General features: G+C 47.0%; 1 protein-coding gene across 20 annotated transcripts in view; it reads right to left on the bottom strand.

Annotated features, from left to right (window-relative positions):
- LOC133494346 (receptor-type tyrosine-protein phosphatase delta) overlaps positions 1–17,973 on the bottom strand; it is a 238,634-nt gene that overhangs the window by 176,680 nt on the left and 43,981 nt on the right. The gene's annotated exons all lie outside the window — the stretch shown is intronic.

Here is a 17,973-nt window from a genome sequence, read left to right as displayed (position 1 = left end):
GCAGAAGAAAAAGTTGAGTGCCGATAAGAGAACATACTAACCCTTTTTCCAGTCCGTTTTAGCTCTGAAAAATAGAAATCTGACAACACCGGTGAAAATAAAATGGAAAAACTTTCCCAGTTCATAACTAGTTTTCAAAAAAATATATATATATATTTTTTTTAAATCTTTTATTTTAACCGTCCCTGAATGCTTGGGGATCGCATTAAATTTGCTACTGACTGCATGCTCAACGATGAATTATGCAGAGAAACAACGGGTCGCAACGTCCGGACTCCAATTTAGTTCGAAAAAATAACGAGCAGATGAAATTGGACACTGGTTATGTGCTAAAAAACGGCCAGAGAACATGAAAAACAGAACGTGAAAAATGGTGACTTGTAAAGAAAATGTATGTTATTGATTTGGGACGGGATGATATTTGTGCCTGGGACACTGCCGATTCCACCTTTGACCTTGTGTCAGGTATGACGAAAAATCTATAATGTTCTTGCGCAGACACGGTTTAATATCTGATGGTTTTGGCGAGGATACAGATTGACGGGAAACCTCTCAGGACATCGCGCACCAAATCCTGTTGCTGGCTTGACAACCACAGCTAACTCCTACTGGTTTATTTATGTCAGACCATCTGGGTTTGCACATTTTTCGAGCTATTTCCAAGAGGAAAGAGAGAATTCACTTATTTGGAAAGCAGAAGCGGCAGCGCCGGATGGAAGGAACAATCGGTCGATTCAGACAAGAAAGGCCTCGAGTCCTCGCGTCGGCGTTCAACCCCCGATCGCCGGTGCGGAACGAGGGCAGCTGTGATTACGGTGCCACATAAGGCAACGAAAGTGGCCGGGAAGCTGGAAAAGGAGAGTGTGGGGAGAAGGAAGGTGTGAAGCAGACGTCGGCGAGCAAGAGTGGAATGAGCGAAACAGGAAGACGGCCGCGGCGAGCTTGCATCTTTCCATCTGAGCTGCGAGGAATTAGCGAGGACGCTGACAGAGGCTACAGATGGCCTGGGATCACACAGACCACGGCGTGAAGAGTCGGACAAGGCGCCAGATCGGCTACAAAACTTTGGGGGTGTCAAATTCCATAGCATACCCTCACACGTACACAAAAAGTTTGGCATATTTCGAGATGAACTTCTCCAGGTTAAGGCTTCCCTGTAATACCAAACGTACAATGTGATCAGCGTGATGTTTTCTTTTGTTGGGAAAACAAAATCTATGAAATACACCCATTGAGAGGGCAGTCATTTCATGAATTACTTGTGTGTTAATCTAAAATCAGAAAACTTTGTCTTAAGAAAGGCAGAATGCAATAGGCTAACAAGGCTAGCCTTCAACTACGTTTACACAACTAATAAACACAAACGGTGCTGAGGTTGGAACGGATTAAAGGAATTTTCATTCATTTAAATGGGGAAAGTTGGTCTGGGCGTGGTCACGGCCCAATTAAACTTCTTCATCAAGGTAGTGCTGATTATTTGGGGGAAAATTGTGTTTAAAAAATGGGAACAGTGGACCCATGCGTACTTGGGGCTCTGGACCCATGCAATTCCCCCCTTCCCCCCCAGCCTGGTACAAAGGACTGAAACAGTTGGATATACATTTTAAGTTGATCCGAAAATGTCACCCGAAAGCCCAATATCCTTAACTTTTTGTGAGTTAGTATATAGCGCTCGCTTGATTTCATATCTTTTCTTTACAAGTGACTTTGGAGCACAGTTGCAGGGGGGGAAAAACTTGATCAGACAGCCTTCAAAGGGTGCCGGAGCGCGGATGTTGAAAAGCCGTTTCTTCTGCAGCAGATGTTCCCGTTTCGCGCTGCAGCTGCATCTCGTTTGACATCACTGCATATTGCTCAGTCGACTGTTAAAGAAATACCAGGAACAAAAGCCCCCCATCCTCGGGCATCATCTCAATGATTCTGGACAAAAGCAGGTGCTGTCGCTCCGGTCTCTGCCTCAATTCTTCTAAATTGCGGGGTTGCTACTAAAACTGTTGTCCCTGTGGTTGTTTCAGCGTACGTTTCTTCAATTGTGGTAGATTATGCTAATTTGTTTGCTTCAGTAGGTGTCATCACTGCAGTTGTGGCCTCAGTTGGTTGTACTGCAGTTGCCTTCGTTGTTGGAAATTCGGTTCTTGTAGCTCCAACAGTCATCACTGCATTTGTCCTCTCAGTTGAAGAGTCCTTAGTTGTTGTCTATTCTGTTTTTGAGGCTACTGTCATCCCACATGGTGTTGTCACTGCAGTTCTCGCCTCCATTGGCTGCGGCTGTCAGTTGTCAATTCCGTTCTTGTGTCTGGAATTGTTGTCACTGCATTTACTGACTGAGTTTTAGTGGTTTTCCTCAGTTTAGTTGTTGCTGTCACTGCAGTTACCTCCTTAGCTGGTGAGACAGTAGTTTCCTCAGGTGTACATTCCGATTGTGGCAATAGTTCTTGTCACTGCCGTTGTCGAGCCAGGGGTAGGTGTCTCAGTTGCACATTCAGTTATTGTGACTGTTTTAGCAGGTGCAGTCACTTCCGTGATTGCCTCAGTTGCCAGTTCTGTTGTTACAGAAAGTGTAGAGCCAGTTGCTGTTGTCACAGACCATTGCTTCTTGTTCCTGTTCCAGATTATTTCAGTCTTGTTGGCCCACATCACTTTTGAATGGAGCAAAATAATCAATTTTTTATACGACCACATAGTCCTTCCTTAATGCCTTGATTTGAGACTGACCACCCCCAAAACGACGCTTCAACACTATCCTCCAGCTCTGAACACAGTTTTACCCAAACCCTTCTGAACCAAACACAGTCTTCTGGTCCTCATTCTTGCAGACCTTGATAGTGATCACGCCCCAGAAAGATCAGACACTACTGGTTTGCGACCCCCCCTCCCCCCCAACTTCAGCTTCGTCAAGTCTCAGTGGCTTTGAGTGACGTTGAATAAGATGTGAAAATTGGGCAGCCAATAAGAATCCGTGAAAAGCCTGAGAAACAAGGAGGGCTGAGGGGAGTTGGGGGGGGGGGGGCACACGATGAGATGTCGCTCCAGGCTTTAAGGCAATAATGACATTTCAGTCATTCTGCTTGCAAATTAACTTCTTAAATATTAGCTTCAGAAAACCACAGGACTCCATCATACGTTTGAAGGAGTTGTTTAAACACAGATAATTGGGCATGATGAGTAAACAGTGCAGCTGGGAAACATTGACATTGCATTTTGATATTGCTTTTTTTAATCCCCCCCCCCCCCCCCTTCCTCAGCGTGCCGAGCTCGCTCCCACAACATTGCGACCGGTGCGGAATCGGCCAGGTGCAGCCATTACCGCAGGACAGATTTTTCCCTCCATATGCGGGCTCGTCGTTAATGACAAACATTCACCTTCCGAAGAGTGGCTGTCATTCCGGTAGAGTTAAATGAGAACACCCGAGCGCCGTGACGTGGGGTGTGGCCATGCATCTATTCTTGTCTCATGGAGCGAACAGAAGCTCGGATGTCACGTGGTGAAGTTCGGGGGGGGGGGGGGTCCTTTTAATATTGCTTTCTTCGAGAATAAATTAAAATACTTCGACCCAGCCGCCATCTGTGCACTCGGCGAGGCCCGGCAGCTGGGGGGGAACGCGGGAAGATGAAAATTCCAACACGGGCAAAAGCGAGCGGGCGAGCCCCCGGACGCGGAGGAGACACCGATATGCCGGCTTTGAACTTTGAGCTTTCTATTTATTACTCATGCAACGGCTCAAAATGAGATTCCGGACTAACGTGCACGCTTGGATTGCGCTGTGTTCAAATCTGGGAGAAAGCAGAAAGCGTTACATCAGCATAACCAGACTAAAATGCAGGACAACCCCTTCGAGGTCTAATTAAAATGCTACAAACAATATTTTGTGTCAAGTGTGAACGTGATTACCACTGGAATAACAAACACTTAAGAACTCGAGAGTTTTTTGATTCTTGTGCTGAGAAATCAGACGCTTTACCACTTCCAGGGAGTAACAAGATCTGATCTTGTGAAGCTGAGGTTTTGGGTTTCACGGCAGGTCATCCATTACCAAAAATGCCAGCTTTTAAAAAGTGTTACAATTCCCGTTTCATGTCAGGCACACGTTGTTTCGAATAATATACAACATTGACTTCTGCATTTCAAGCCAGAAAGCAAAACTGGATTTCAGGGCTGAATTTTCCCCCAAACGTTAAGGTTGCTCCGTAAGGGTTGAATTCTCCTGAAAGCCACACCCAAAAAGGAAAGCTAGAAAAAAAAAAAAAAATGCACCCTCGATACCAGCGACCACCGCAAAATCGGGCACCGATCGCAAATAGATGCGTGGCAAAGTCCCAAGGAATTGCGTCCAAAATTGATTTGAAATTGTTGGACTGAAACAGACATTTCGGGCAGTTTCCTGCCTCGGACTTGGACCAATTCCTGCAAAGGGAACTTGGCCCAATTAGTCCCAATCGGCAGCAGCTATCAACACAGAGAGACACACAAAATCATCTCAAACCATTTCATGTGGCCGCTTGCAGCTTCAATTTTGTTTCGACCAAATTAAAATGCGTTCGAGTGCCGCGCCGTTCCTCACCCTCGTGCTATACGCTAATCTCATTATAGCTGAAATCAAATAGGGGGGGGTGATAAAAAAAAAAAAAAGAGTATTTCTTGATGTTTTCGCACAGTGTCATCATTTCCGAGAGTGCAGCCTGATATGAATGCGAGAGGTGAATTAATCGGTGCACATTTGGAAGCGTTTTGCCTCCCGACTCGACACTTGCTTTGATTTGCGGCCGCCGCTGCCGACAATCAGCGCACTTGATTAACATTGACGCTGGCACTCGTCTGCGGCGACTGTCATCTCCCTGCCATTTTTTCCGCTGGTGACAATAAAGCAATATCAGCCGCAATGTTTATGCCCTGTAATCACTTTCCCCCGACACCTGATCTCCTCTTCATCAACTCAGCACGTTAAGAGTTGGAAATATGGCGCCATGTATTATGCATAACTGATAATCTCCCCGAGGAAACACACACACACAACACAAACTTCACTATCCTGTACTGTAAATGCATCGCCGCGTTCACTTTTCCTGACACCTCCACGCACGTCAGCACAAACGCTTCAACGCGTGCCTGAAGGGATCCGGGGGGGTGGGGGGGGGGACGGCTCGAGGGTGTAACGGAGGTGAGCTTGTGGCAAATTCTCACTTTCTGGCATCCTAATTATCTACGACCTAATCAATCTAGATTTCCTTACGTATCGAGCTAGCTAGCTTGCTAGCTACCCATTAGATCACATTACTGTGTATTCTAACGCCATTTATTAACTATTAAGGTATTCAACTCATATGATTACAAGTATTCATATAATAACCATGAATAACAAAAGAGATTAGTTGGACTCTTATATTTTTGAGATTTAGTTACCAAGAAACCCTTTGAGACTTTTTGCGATTCAGGGCGTTGAAATCAAATTGAATTGGATTACACAGTGATTCGAGTCCTCGTAAACAAGTAGGACGTCTGCGGGGAGGCCAGGTAACCTAAGAGTGTTAATTAAAGCCATTGATTGGTTACATAAGCGCGTATAAGCAGTGGACTTTTCCCCTCGCTAACGACCCCCCGCGTGCCCGCTAATTAGCAAATAGTCACAAACAATCAGGGGGTGGTGCGATTCTTGCACCTCATTAGCCACGAGGCACCAGATATCTACAGTATATTGTATAGCCATAGTACAGATAACTACAGTAGAGATAATCCTGGTCGATCTTTCAGCTATAAAAGACTTTAGAACAATTGAAGTTGACTTCCACACTTGCTCCATGAATGTAAATTCGGATTTTCATTCAGCTGTGTGTGCCTTGACCACCTGAGGGCAGGGTTTGAAAGACTTACATTAAAAAATGTCCTCAAGACTCAGCTCTAACAGTGTCTTTGATCTTAGTCTTGTGTCTCTAAAAAAATCTTGAAGTCGGGGGATTCATATCTCGGGCAATGCTGTATATTATCTACAGCGTGCGTGTCAAACTCATTTCTGTCACGGGCCACATTGTAGTTACGGTTTCCCTCAGAGCGCTGTTGAAACCCTGAAACCGTAAAAATCTTTATTCACCTTATCATATTTCCACACAACTCGTTTTGAGTCAAGGCCAATGAGTTTTTCCACCCATTATTCATGTTTGGTCACACAAAAATGCTCGCAGTATCCCAACATTATCGCTGGAATCTCAGGATTTGCCTTTGCGGGCCACGTAAAATCAGGTGGCAGCCCTGATCTGGCCCCCGGGGCTTGAGTTTGGCACCCGTGAGCTACAGTATTCGTCCCATCTGTCAACAGAACGAATCATTGGACTGTACCTACTGAAAAGTATCTGAAAATGTCTATATGTGGTATCTCAAATATTTGTCTACAGTACAGTATCAAAATTCTGTATTGCGGGTGTCGGTATTGTCTTTCGTATCTGTTTTCACTACACTATCGAGCAATCTATGCTATGTAGTACTGATGTGAGAGTACTGATATGAGGTATAAGCACTGTCAGTACCACCATGAATACCTCTCTACGGTAATCAAATTACACTTTGTGTTTTTTTGTTTTTTTAAGGTAGAACCAAACCGGCGGGATCCAGTAATAATCCAGAGACGGCATACACGGCAGAAGGCGACTTAAGCAGTCAGCCATCTCTTAGGACGAAAGGCGGGGGTGCGGCGGCGTCCTCGGAGTCATTCGACGGAGCTTTAAGACTTTACGGTGAGTAGCGGGATGGGTAAAGTATGATCACAGGCGATGAAATCTGACGGACAAAGGTCAAGAGGATCGTGGCAGTGTGCTGTAAAATGATGAAGCTGTCATGAAAATTCATTGGCAAGGACGTCGGTTGTTTTCTCCATCGTGGAGGCTTTGAGAGCAGAATACAAAGTCAGAACATTTATGACCCCCCCCCAAAAAAAAAAAAAAAAAAAGGATTGCAGCAAGGTTATCCAGGGGCCTGATGCATATACGTTAGTTTACACATTACGGAGAAAGTTAACTCCAATGTTGGCTTGCTAGCCCCAAAAGGACATCGATGCACAAGCCAAATGGATGTCAAGGGAACTGCACCGCGAGAATCATATCATACTTAATATACTCAGTAGGATAATAAACACCGCAGGGTGTCCGGGCTCGCCCTTAGAGATAGGGTGAGAAGCTCGGTCATCCGGGACGGGCTCGCTACTCCTCCGCATTGAGAGAAGCCAGATGAGGTGGCTGGGGCATCTGATGCGGATGCCTCCTGGACACCTCCATGTTGAGGCGTTCCGGGCATGTCCCACCGGAGAGAGACCCCGAGGACGACCCAGGACACGCCGGAGAGACTATGTCTCTCGGCTGGCTTGGGAACCCCTCGGGATCCCTCCGGAAGTAGCTGGAAGAAGTGGCTGGGGAAAGGGAAGTCTGGGTATCCCTGCTGAAGCTACTTCCCCTGCGACCCAACCCGGAAAAGCGGTAGATAATGGATGGATGGATAATAAATAATGTTTTCCTTTGTTTGAATGCAAAGCCATAAAAGAAATCAATACGTCAATTCTTTAAGGCAACTTCATCCTGCACGCCAGATTGTAGCCTCTAGCAGGCCGCAGAACTGAGACCACTATGTTGGAGGCCCCGATGGACACCTCTCCTAGGTAATGACAATCGAACTAACGATGCGTGGGAAGGTGCTTGCATTAAACACACAACCCATCCATCAGGCGGCGGTGACCGTTTCAGCTTATTAGCGGGTCGAGCCGTAGAATGCCGTTTGATTGTGGAAAATGCCACCGACGCCGGACAGCAGAGCGCTTCATCACTTGTGTGCGGGGCGGCGGGAGGAGGGAGCGAGCGGAGTTGCGAGGAGGACGAAAAAAATAAAATAAAATCCCCCAAAGAAGAATGTGCGTCAAGGCTGAGCTTGCCCCAAAGCCGCAGTCCAGGTGTTTGCCACCGGCCGGGTGGCAATGTGAGCCCATTAGTGGTTCGCATCATGGCAATCGTGGCGCTGGACAAGCAGGAAGCACCGAGTCCAATTGGGGCTGTTCCAACTTGGACAGAACACGCATTACATTTTCCAGCATTCCTTTTTGCACCTAAAAAAAAACTAAGCCTAACTTAGCTCAACTTAGCACTTCCTGGTTTAGGGTTAGCTAAGTTTCGCTAAGTTAGGACTAACCAAACGAACATGGTATTGTGTTTTTTTTTTTTCGTTTATATTTGTTTACAACCACTGAAGGGGCCGGATTGACAAGGGTCGGGATTGAGATGGTCTTTCGTTTTCAATATATTGTCCTTGCGCCCAATATTCAGGCAAAACAAGCGATCTTCAGTCGCTCACAGAGTCGCACCCCCACCCCCCCAAGTTTGCCCCACCAGCAATTTGTCCTCCTCGGCTGCCACTCAGTCCCTCCGCGGTTTAAGTCGCTCGGCTGGCGGGCGGCCACCGCCGTCGCCTGATATTTTGACTGCTCGGTAATCGTCGCCGGGAAGAAGGAGCTTTACGTTGACGGGATTGAAACAAAACCGAAGTGCGCGTGGCTTAGCAGCTTAATGAACGTGTCTGATGTATTGCAACAAAAGGATTACAACATCTGTGTGCACTAGGATGGAATGGGAGTGGGACTGAGCTCTCCTGGAGACATTAACAACAATATTTCATAATTGCACTTCAACGGCATCATTTTGCTTCAAGTCAAGAGTACCGGATCCTCCAGTCCGGAGGCAGTTAACCTCCAGTGTCCCCACAACATTTGATAACGTAGATTTTGTGCTTGATATTTTGGTGTAGTCAAATAAAATTGTGGCTTTTGATGGGTTATGATGATGATGAAGTATTGGATGCGACAAAGGTCCTGCCCTGAATAGCAAAAATCAGCAGGTAAATGATCATTATACACTAATTACACTTTTAAAAAAAAAAAAAAAAAAAAATCACCTCGTTTTGAATGGGACTGAATGATTCCCGTGTGGTTGAAGTTAGAAAACGCCACTCCCGTACACTCATTGCTCATTCCACACGATACAGTACCAGGCCCGTTCCTGCAGTCATTACTATGCAAAATGTCAATATCTTATTATGGAGACGTCGCAAGAGAGATGGATGATGCACGGCTGTAACGTGAAGGTAGCTAGGAGTCAAAAAAAAAAAAGAAAAAGAAAAAAGAAAGGAAACGGGAATGGCAAGAACCAGATTCTCTCCCCAATTTATGCAGAAATGTGAAGGCTGTTGCGAGCTCTGAAGACGACGCTATTTTCGGAGGCGCCTTCAAAGACGTCTCGGGATCTTTAATGTTCGCGCCAGTGACAACAATGAGCGCACCACTGTTTTTTAATGACGTGCTGCTTCTTTGCGAACTTCTCCGCCGCCTTTGTCGCTCTCAACTGAACGCAGGCAGGCACATGAAAACCTGTCAAAAAAAAAGAAAGAAAAGAAAAGAAAGTAGTCCGGTCCCATGAACATCTCCAAGCTGTTCTCGCGCGCAAATGTTTCTCTTGTCTAAGAACTGTTCCATATGTTTGCAATCACGTCGGCTCCCTGGCGGCCGCAGATCATTTAGCAGGCTGCCTCATACATTTCAATTAGGTTCACCTAGCGCAGCCACACATGCGCGAAGGTAGGACTGATTTTTTTTTTTTTTTTTTTGTGTTGTTCAGACCATGAACGCTCGCATCAGTGTAATATCAAAATAAGCCAACGACGCAGGATCACGTCGTCACAGTTAAGTTTGAATTCCAATCCATGGAATCAATTCCAATTCCAGTTTATTTATTTCACTGACGCCTGGGAAAAAAATCCAGAAAAACCCCAACGACGCGGACGCATGACTTCCTATGCGCGGTACCGCGAAGATGCCCGGTGGAGCGACGGACCCGTCGTCTTTCAAAGTGATGTGATCATTGACAAAACGGCACCCGCATCCCAATTACCAAAGGGGGAGCGGCGGCGGCGGCGGCCGGCCAAGCGCCGTCACGTTTGTCAGTCACTCTCGGGCCACCTCATCCATCTCCTGACATCGCAGCAGACGGAGCAATCAGTCACAGACCTGATGAGACCGTGGAATCTTGAGCATTCCGCAGCTCGCGAGCCAGATGAGCTGATGTACAGTTATGGAAATGCGACAAAGTCACGGGAGAGAGAATGAATGGATCTGAGGTTGTTGACTGAAGCGACGCAAGTATTTGAAAAAACGCAGGTCCTTTTATCGCACTTTAACGAAAGAGCTGTCGGCGTAAGGCGGCTTTCGGGATCCAATGGTTTTTGAATCCTTGATTAGGACTGGTTACAGTGGAATGCCTCTGAGTGTTCTAAAATCCTTGGCCGACGTCTAATTTGAGACGCAAAGAGCAACTCAAAAAGCCAATTCCAGTTGCAACAAAGCCGTGCATTTGGCGATCCGTTCTTACGGGAAATACTGACTGGTTTATTCACCAGGAACGGAAAGCAACTTATCTCAAACGATCCTCCAAGTACCGTTCAACGGATATGTTCCATTCCGTTCATACTCCCAATAGAGTTCATATGAGCCCCTTTCTTAAGGCTATTCCAGGTCTCTCTCTTACAAACGGCCGGCAGTTGACCCTCTCCATCGCATACTTGTCAAAACAGGATGTCCAAACCTCAAGGGTTAGAGCGTTCTTTGCTTTTTTGGCAAAAACACATGTTGAGCAACACCAGATGCTCTGGCAATTACGCAGCAACCTCGATGTAGTCGACGAGGCAGAGGAGGGAAAGAAATTAGTGCAGGATAATATTGCGCAAAACTTCAGGACGACCTCCAAACTATTATCTCCAATTTATTACAACTGAAAAACAAATCGTTCAGAAGGTCTGAGATTGAGGCCTCGAAGTCAACGGTCAGTAACATTTGGTAGTGGGCCCCACTAAAGACTGAACAAAAACCTCAAGAACCGGCCTGCATCCACAGCTCTGTAAACAAGTCATACCAGTTACGTGATAAGATGATGAAAAATTAGGCCCGCAAGCAAGCGAAACGGAGTTTCTCCCAGAAAGGGAATAGGCCGACCGATGAGACAGAAGAAGAAGAAGAGCCTACAACTTCCGAGAAGAAGAAAGCTGACAAGATCAGCTGTCCTACTTAAAACAAGAGTTTATTGCTGCCGGTGATTGTCACGCACCAAGTCCGCTCTGTGTAATATGCCGTGACAGATTCAAAATTAAAGCAAAGAAGCATTCAAAACCGCCCCCCCCCCCAAAAAAAAAAAAAAAAAACCCACTACTTCCATTTCCAACATCCTACCTTTGTGAAGTAGTATTTTCTGTTACAATACATCCAGGTGTCACCGCCTCCCGTAACCTCTAAAGAGAAAGCCAGATGTGTGTGTCGTGATGTCTGTTTTTTAATCACTCGTGGAACGCCGCTGGATCAAAATTCATATTTGAATAATGAAGGCGCTCTTGGCTTTTGGAATTTTGTTGGCCGGCAACATTCTTCATGGAAAACAACGAGGGGCTTTGAGTAAAGCAGGGGAGCGGCGCGAGGCCCTGCCCCGGCCATTAGAGACGCTCAATGGCGAGTGATTGACTCGCTCTCTGGCTCCGTTATAAGCCCGTTAAGCTGCTGCTCAGCGTCAAAGCACTGCTCTGGGCGTGCTCGCAAATGCCCGCGCTCGCTACCGCCGTCTTTTTGTCTTTTAACAGACCCCCGGATCAAGCGCTTACCCTGATTACGTCGGACCGAGTCGTCGAACGGCATTTTCGGGGACACGCTGGTTTGATAATCAATCGGAATGAAAGTGAAGCGAGCGTTAAGAGGAGGACTGACATAGATGTACATCAAACAGAGCTAATTACATCGTCCCCTTGATAGGCATCGTAAAATTGCAATGTAATGATCTTTTCGCATCATCCGTTATGCGTGTTGGCTTGCGTGAGCGCCTCCCAATAAGCACAAATTGACGACGGTGAACTATCATTTATCGAGTGCGCTCGGGGTTGAAATCCGTGACAGCTGAATCCACTGATTCAATGTCTGCGGCCTGAAGTACTAAATGGTTCTTGATTTGAGCCCCTGCGTATGGGGTGGACCAACGGAGGAATTGGGGCACCCCGATTGCAGAGGTTTTTGATCAAGGTGAAAGGGGTCCAGTTGATTTGGAAATGGCTCAGATCCGAGCTGACCACTGTAGGCCGGGGTCATTACTTTGTCCTCGAAAGGACCTGGTACCGGGTTCAAAGGCGATGTGGGCAGACTTGTCAGGGGTTTTTTATAAATTGACACTTGACATCTGTCCCGCGAATGCCACCTAATGCTGGCACAAAGCGATTTTCCTTCCTTTGCTTCCTCTTGCCCGTCCACCTCCCGCTATATGGCTCGGAAAAGCTCCAGATGGTGGTCCCTCACCTCCAAAGTGGGGCCGTCTTTCATATCGTTAAGTGAACTTCCATCTCCAAGGGGAGGAGGCTGGAGGGCATCAGTAGCTTGATAGATGGACGGCTATATAGTTCATACATACGCAGCACATTATCTCCTATTTAGCTCGCGGCCAGGGTTGAAACAAGGTCGGAAAATTTGGAGGGGTCTTGAAAGTTGAGGCAATCGATACGGTGAACTTCCCTCGCTGGTTCACGGGAGAGCTAGGAGAGCTGAGCTGGCTAATGACAACTAATCACATCAGCGGCAGGAAGCGCGGAATGATGCACCGCATGTGGGTCCATCGCTTGGGGGGGGGGGATAGGCTTGAGCGGAATAAAAGAGCTCCAATTATCCATTGAGAAAATCCTACTTGAGTGGACGTGAACGTGTACTGAGTCAACCTTATGCTGATTATGGAGATAGCGGTAAAGATACAAGCAGGATGCTAGAAAATGACCACAGAGTTCTGTTTTTAAACGTACACCTTTTCCCGTCCTCGTGACTGTCGGGGATTCTCCTCGGAGCGAGACTTCCCCATTCTGCATTCTGAGAGTCGTGGATGAGGACAGCAGTGAAAAGTCAGCACCTGTGGCTTCGGTCTTTGATCGCTTGAGGCGATCTTGAGAGGTTACCCTCCGACCTTCGGGTGTGAAGTTGACTGCCCTAAACTGAACTCGATGTCGGGCTGTGACTTGATGGGTCATCGCTGTTCTCAAATTGAGGATTCAAAGGTCTGTGTGCTGCAATTCAGTCCCGAGTCACACTCACCTCATGCGCCCCGTTCCGATAACAAATTCCAGTTCCATCAATGGATTAGGAGTTGAACTCGGTCCCTTCTGACCAGTTCCCAGTCTCCTGTGTAATTTGATTTTTTGCTGTGGTCATTAGAGAAAATCCCTCTTCAGCAATTGAAACAAGTTAAGTCATTTTTGTTTCATTTGCGAGCTCGTCACCGCATATTATGCAGAACGGACTTGGTGCATGACAGTCACCTGCAGCGATAAACCCAAATTTTAAGTAGGACAGCTTACATTGTCTCTTGAATGCAGCGCTCTTTTTCTCGGAAGTTGAAGGCTCTTCTTCTGGTCTCGTCATTCAGCCTTTTCCCATTTCCAAAGAAGCTCATCAAAGACAAGTTTTGTTGTTTTTACTAGCTTGTGTGCTTATTTAGATAATATGCGGATCACTTCTAACCAACAACAGACTCCCAGACAGTACGGGGTGTTGTTCATTGCGGACGGTGGCGGCTATGAACAACGCTGCCGACAATGGCGCACTCAGCCGCTTGCGACGAGAACGCCGTAAAACGGCCCGGCTCTGTGCAGTGATAAGCCACCCGGGCCGAAGCCGTGACCAGCGGACGCGGCGCCGAAGCCGTGACCGACGGACACGGCGGCGACCGACTCCCAGACAGTATGTATGAGCCAGCCTGGCCGGAGCCGTGCTCGCCCGCGAGGCACGACGCGGCAGCCGTCCGACGCGCACATCAACACATTTAGCACCCCTGTCATACGTACGCGGATCTTTTGTTACATTATGAGCTCTTGTCCTTTTCACCCGTGCAATCCATTTTTCACGACAAACCGAGTCTCTTGGAAACTTATGAAAGTTACATCCATCCTCCCGAGTATTCGAGCAAGACCCAGCAATGCAACGACCCGGCATTTTGGCTAACACGAAGGACCAACGAGCTATCTTCCCGCAGGTAAAACTAATAGAAACAAACGAGGGCGCTCCTGCCCCCTACCTCACTTCCTGCTTCTTGTCGAAAACAAATCCCTCGAGAGGATTTTCGTGGCGGGAGTTACAAAAAGCCATATACGTCAAAATCATGTTTTGTGGTGATAAAACGGATGGGTCCATACCGGCTGCCGTTTTTTTCCCATTAATAACATACTAAAAATCATCCATTTCATGACACTTGACCTTTAACGTTCGCTAAAAAATCACATTGCCAATACCGACTATAGTGTCATACCAACTCTGTCGTTGGGCTTGTCGATAAAGTTATACTGTTCAGTTTCGACTCTGGCACAAAAGATGTACTTCATCAGTGAATTACACAGTACTTACAATACAGTTTCAATGAACGACCGGCTATTTGGTCCGCGTGTTTGTCTTGAGAAAACACGCAGGAAGTGGGCTATTTTGGTGCGACGTAACCATATGTAGTTGTTCACAAAGGACGGCGTCCTCCCACAAAACATCCACAGCAAAAGAGCCTTCATGTACAGCCGCGTGTGCCAGCTCCTCCGCCTCCTCCCTTCAATCCCCCTGTCGCTAATTAGCCAAAAGATGGATTACATCATGCTATCTAATAGAGAGGAGCGCCATTCCACCAAGCCGTCCCGAAATACACAAACACACACACACACACACACGCACGCACGCACGCGGCCTCGAACTCCCGTGGCCCGATAAAATCACATCAGTCACTCGGCCTATTTAGTCCCGCGTTCATATTAACAAAGTAGGTAGCGGAGCCTCAAAAAAAAAAATATGAGCGGTATTCATCAGAAATCGTCAAGCCGTACGACGCGGCATGATTAAAACAAGGAAGACGCGCACTCACCGACGAGGCGAGGGTCCAAATGTATAATGCATCGCGTTTGGCGGGGCGCTGTTGTTGCTTCATGCTCTAACGAGCTGACGCGAATAATGCACTCGGACAAAAGCGGAGCGATGGAAATTGTTTGAACGCGTCGGAGTCTGCTAGAAATGAGTGACGGATGCCCCAGTCAGACATTTTACCCCCCCCCCCCCCAAGGTCCAGAGTCTTTTGTGCGGAGGACATGATGGATTTGTGCAGGAATTTTGGACGTGTCAGTCGAATGTATTTTTTTTTTTGCAAATTTGATTTTTTGGGGTCCAGCTGACCTTGAGTAGGATTCATGTGCGACGTTTCGAGTGAGAAACATTGATGAGGTGAGGGAAAAACATTTTCGAATGTTGTCAGGGGCGTGAGTAGCATTTGATTAAAAGCCCAAAATATCGCACAGTTGACCTACCGTAGCCCAAACATATTTTTCTGTGGACTCTATCAAGGGTGATAAACAGGTTCCCCCGTACCGTATACATTTAATAGCTCCAGTCCGAGGTATTCAATTCCCCCTCCGTCCCCATCCCCTACCCACCAGATTTGCACACTTCATGAACCGGAAAGTCTCCGCGGCCCGGTCTGCCGCTTAGCTTGTCGCGCCACCTTGAACGCGTCGCCGATTCGCGACGGCGGGAGCAATGTGCGCGCACGTGCCATGCCTCCGAGCTCGATAATCGCGCTCGCTCGCTCGCCCGCGCCCTGGGCCCTCGTAGAAATGACAAAATTGGGGGAAGCGCGTCGCGTCGCTCTCACTCACAATTACAAGTTGGGTGCAAGATGGCGAACCGGGCCCAGTCAATTTGCGTGGCAAGGACTGTTTCCAAGACGACAAAAACAGAAGGCGAACAAACAGATTGATGTATTAAACAAGACACAACCTCTCTACCAACTATGGTGGATGAAGGTTATTTCGGTTTTATCTCCACAACATCCTGGCTAACCATCTGTAAAATCTCAAACCCAACCATCCATCATCCAAGCCGCTTGTCCTCACAAGGGTCACAGGAAAGCTGGAGCCTATCCCAGCTAGCTTCAGGCGAAAGGCAGACTACAGCCTGAACTGGTCGCCAGTCAGTCGCAGGGCAGATATCGACAGCATCACCGAGCGGGAATTGATCCCACGCTGCCCGCACCAACGCCAGGCGCGTGTACCACGACACCATCAGTGACTTACAGCGCAAATCTAACCAAGATTAAATATCTCAAATTAAGGCAAACTACGGTTGCTGCTACTTTTCTTCTTGTTTTTGACAGAAGCCTAACTTTTGCAGTTGTTTATTTACATGACCGCAGATAAGAACACTTGCATTCGCACAGACAAACGATGGGAAAATGTCACCAAAAAAAAAAAAAGATTACTTTACACGATGAAAATCTTTGTACTTAAATTGCTCGTGCCAGTTTCCATTTGTCGTCCCTCGGCGGCCGACAAGAAACACACAACAATAAAACGAGAGGTAATTTCATATTCATACGGTACATCGCAGCAAATGGGCCTATAAAGTGCAGAGTGCCAGAACTATGGTGCCACTTTGTAAAGTGCATGATCGTTCGGGTAAAGTGTGCGGTTTGAGGTGGTGCGTTCCTGCCAACTGAAAAAAAAAAAAAAAAATGCCATGCCACTGGACTATCGAGTTGCATTTAATAAAGATTATCTGCCAATTGGACGGGGCGATTTGACTTGGCGGTAATGCACTGAAATAAAAACTAGTATCACGATTTGGAGCTTTAGCCATGTTTACAAACGTGCTGACATTATTTTGAACACAAATGTGTGCCATTCCATATGTCTGATGACAGCGCGGTTGGCCCAAATATTTTGAGTCTGAATGGCACCTGACAAATGACGATCATGACGCAAAACTAATCCTGCTGGGATTCCCGCAACAGCCTCAGCGCCAGATTCCCATGTGAAGTTTGAGTCCCAGCTGGGGGGGTTAGGGGGATTCGAGTCATTGTCTGGGCTGCAGTGGAGACCCCGATCTGAGAGCTATCCTAATTTCTAATTACCGTCAGCAGTGTTCTGGAAGACTGCAGATTGCGATGCGGATTATCTACTGGACTGAGATGGGGGGCCAGCACTCTCACTCCCCCCTCTGCGACTTGCTCGCTACAACTGAGCACTCCGTTGAGCCGGGCCGGCCACGTTCCTCATTTGATTTCCCCCGTCATGCCGTTGTTAAATGTTTAATCGCAACCTCGCCGAGCTACCTGCGCTCCCCTCACGGATTACATTTAATTGCAGCGATTGAATCGGGAGGCGCGATCGAGCGAAAAAGTGAACGCCGGGCAAAGGAGACAGTTCGGCCTAATCCACAGGATGCGGGTTTTCGCCGTTATTTTTCAAAAATAATTGACTGAAAATGCTCAGCGGACTCCCGATTCAGTATTTACTCCTGCAAAGTTACATTTTGGATTCAGAAGCCAAACCACCCCATGTAACGGCGCCGATTTAGCGAAAAAAAAAAAAAAAAACGAGAAAAAACAAAATCAACGGACTCTTAAATCTGAACACTGATAGCCATCTTAAAACCAAAGAGAGTGGCAGGCTTCTTATCGAAAGACAATTCGCTTTTTCTTGGCAGCAGAGTGTCATTTTCACTTCTTGGAGAGAGAAATGCATCAGTGAAGAAAGGTCAGCCAAGTTTTCGAGGTACGGGGTGGGGGCGGGCGGTGGTTATCACCGCAAAAAAAAAAAAAAAAGTCATTTTCACACGTAGAGCCAAGCTGACCTAAACTCACACAAAGGTGACCGTCGCATATGTGAAACCAATCGCTTTCCTATAGTCCGGGTGAGGATGGCTTTCAAATGAAACACCGCTATCCTGCAAAAAAGTCACACCTAACCAGAGTTAAATATCACAAATCAAGAATATGCTCTTTTTCTGCCAAGACTTTTCTTCTCGTCAGGCAGTTTTGGAAGCCCTTGTTGATTTCCACCTTAAAAATCAGACAATAAAAATGAACAACGGAGGAATACGCTCGGATTAACCGTTATACTTCATTTAACCC

This window comes from Syngnathoides biaculeatus, chromosome 21 (genome assembly GCF_019802595.1).
Source record: "Syngnathoides biaculeatus isolate LvHL_M chromosome 21, ASM1980259v1, whole genome shotgun sequence".
NCBI classification, from domain to species: Eukaryota; Metazoa; Chordata; class Actinopteri; order Syngnathiformes; family Syngnathidae; genus Syngnathoides; species Syngnathoides biaculeatus.
Note: the sequence above shows the minus strand (reverse complement) of the source record. Positions and strands in the feature narration are given on the sequence as shown.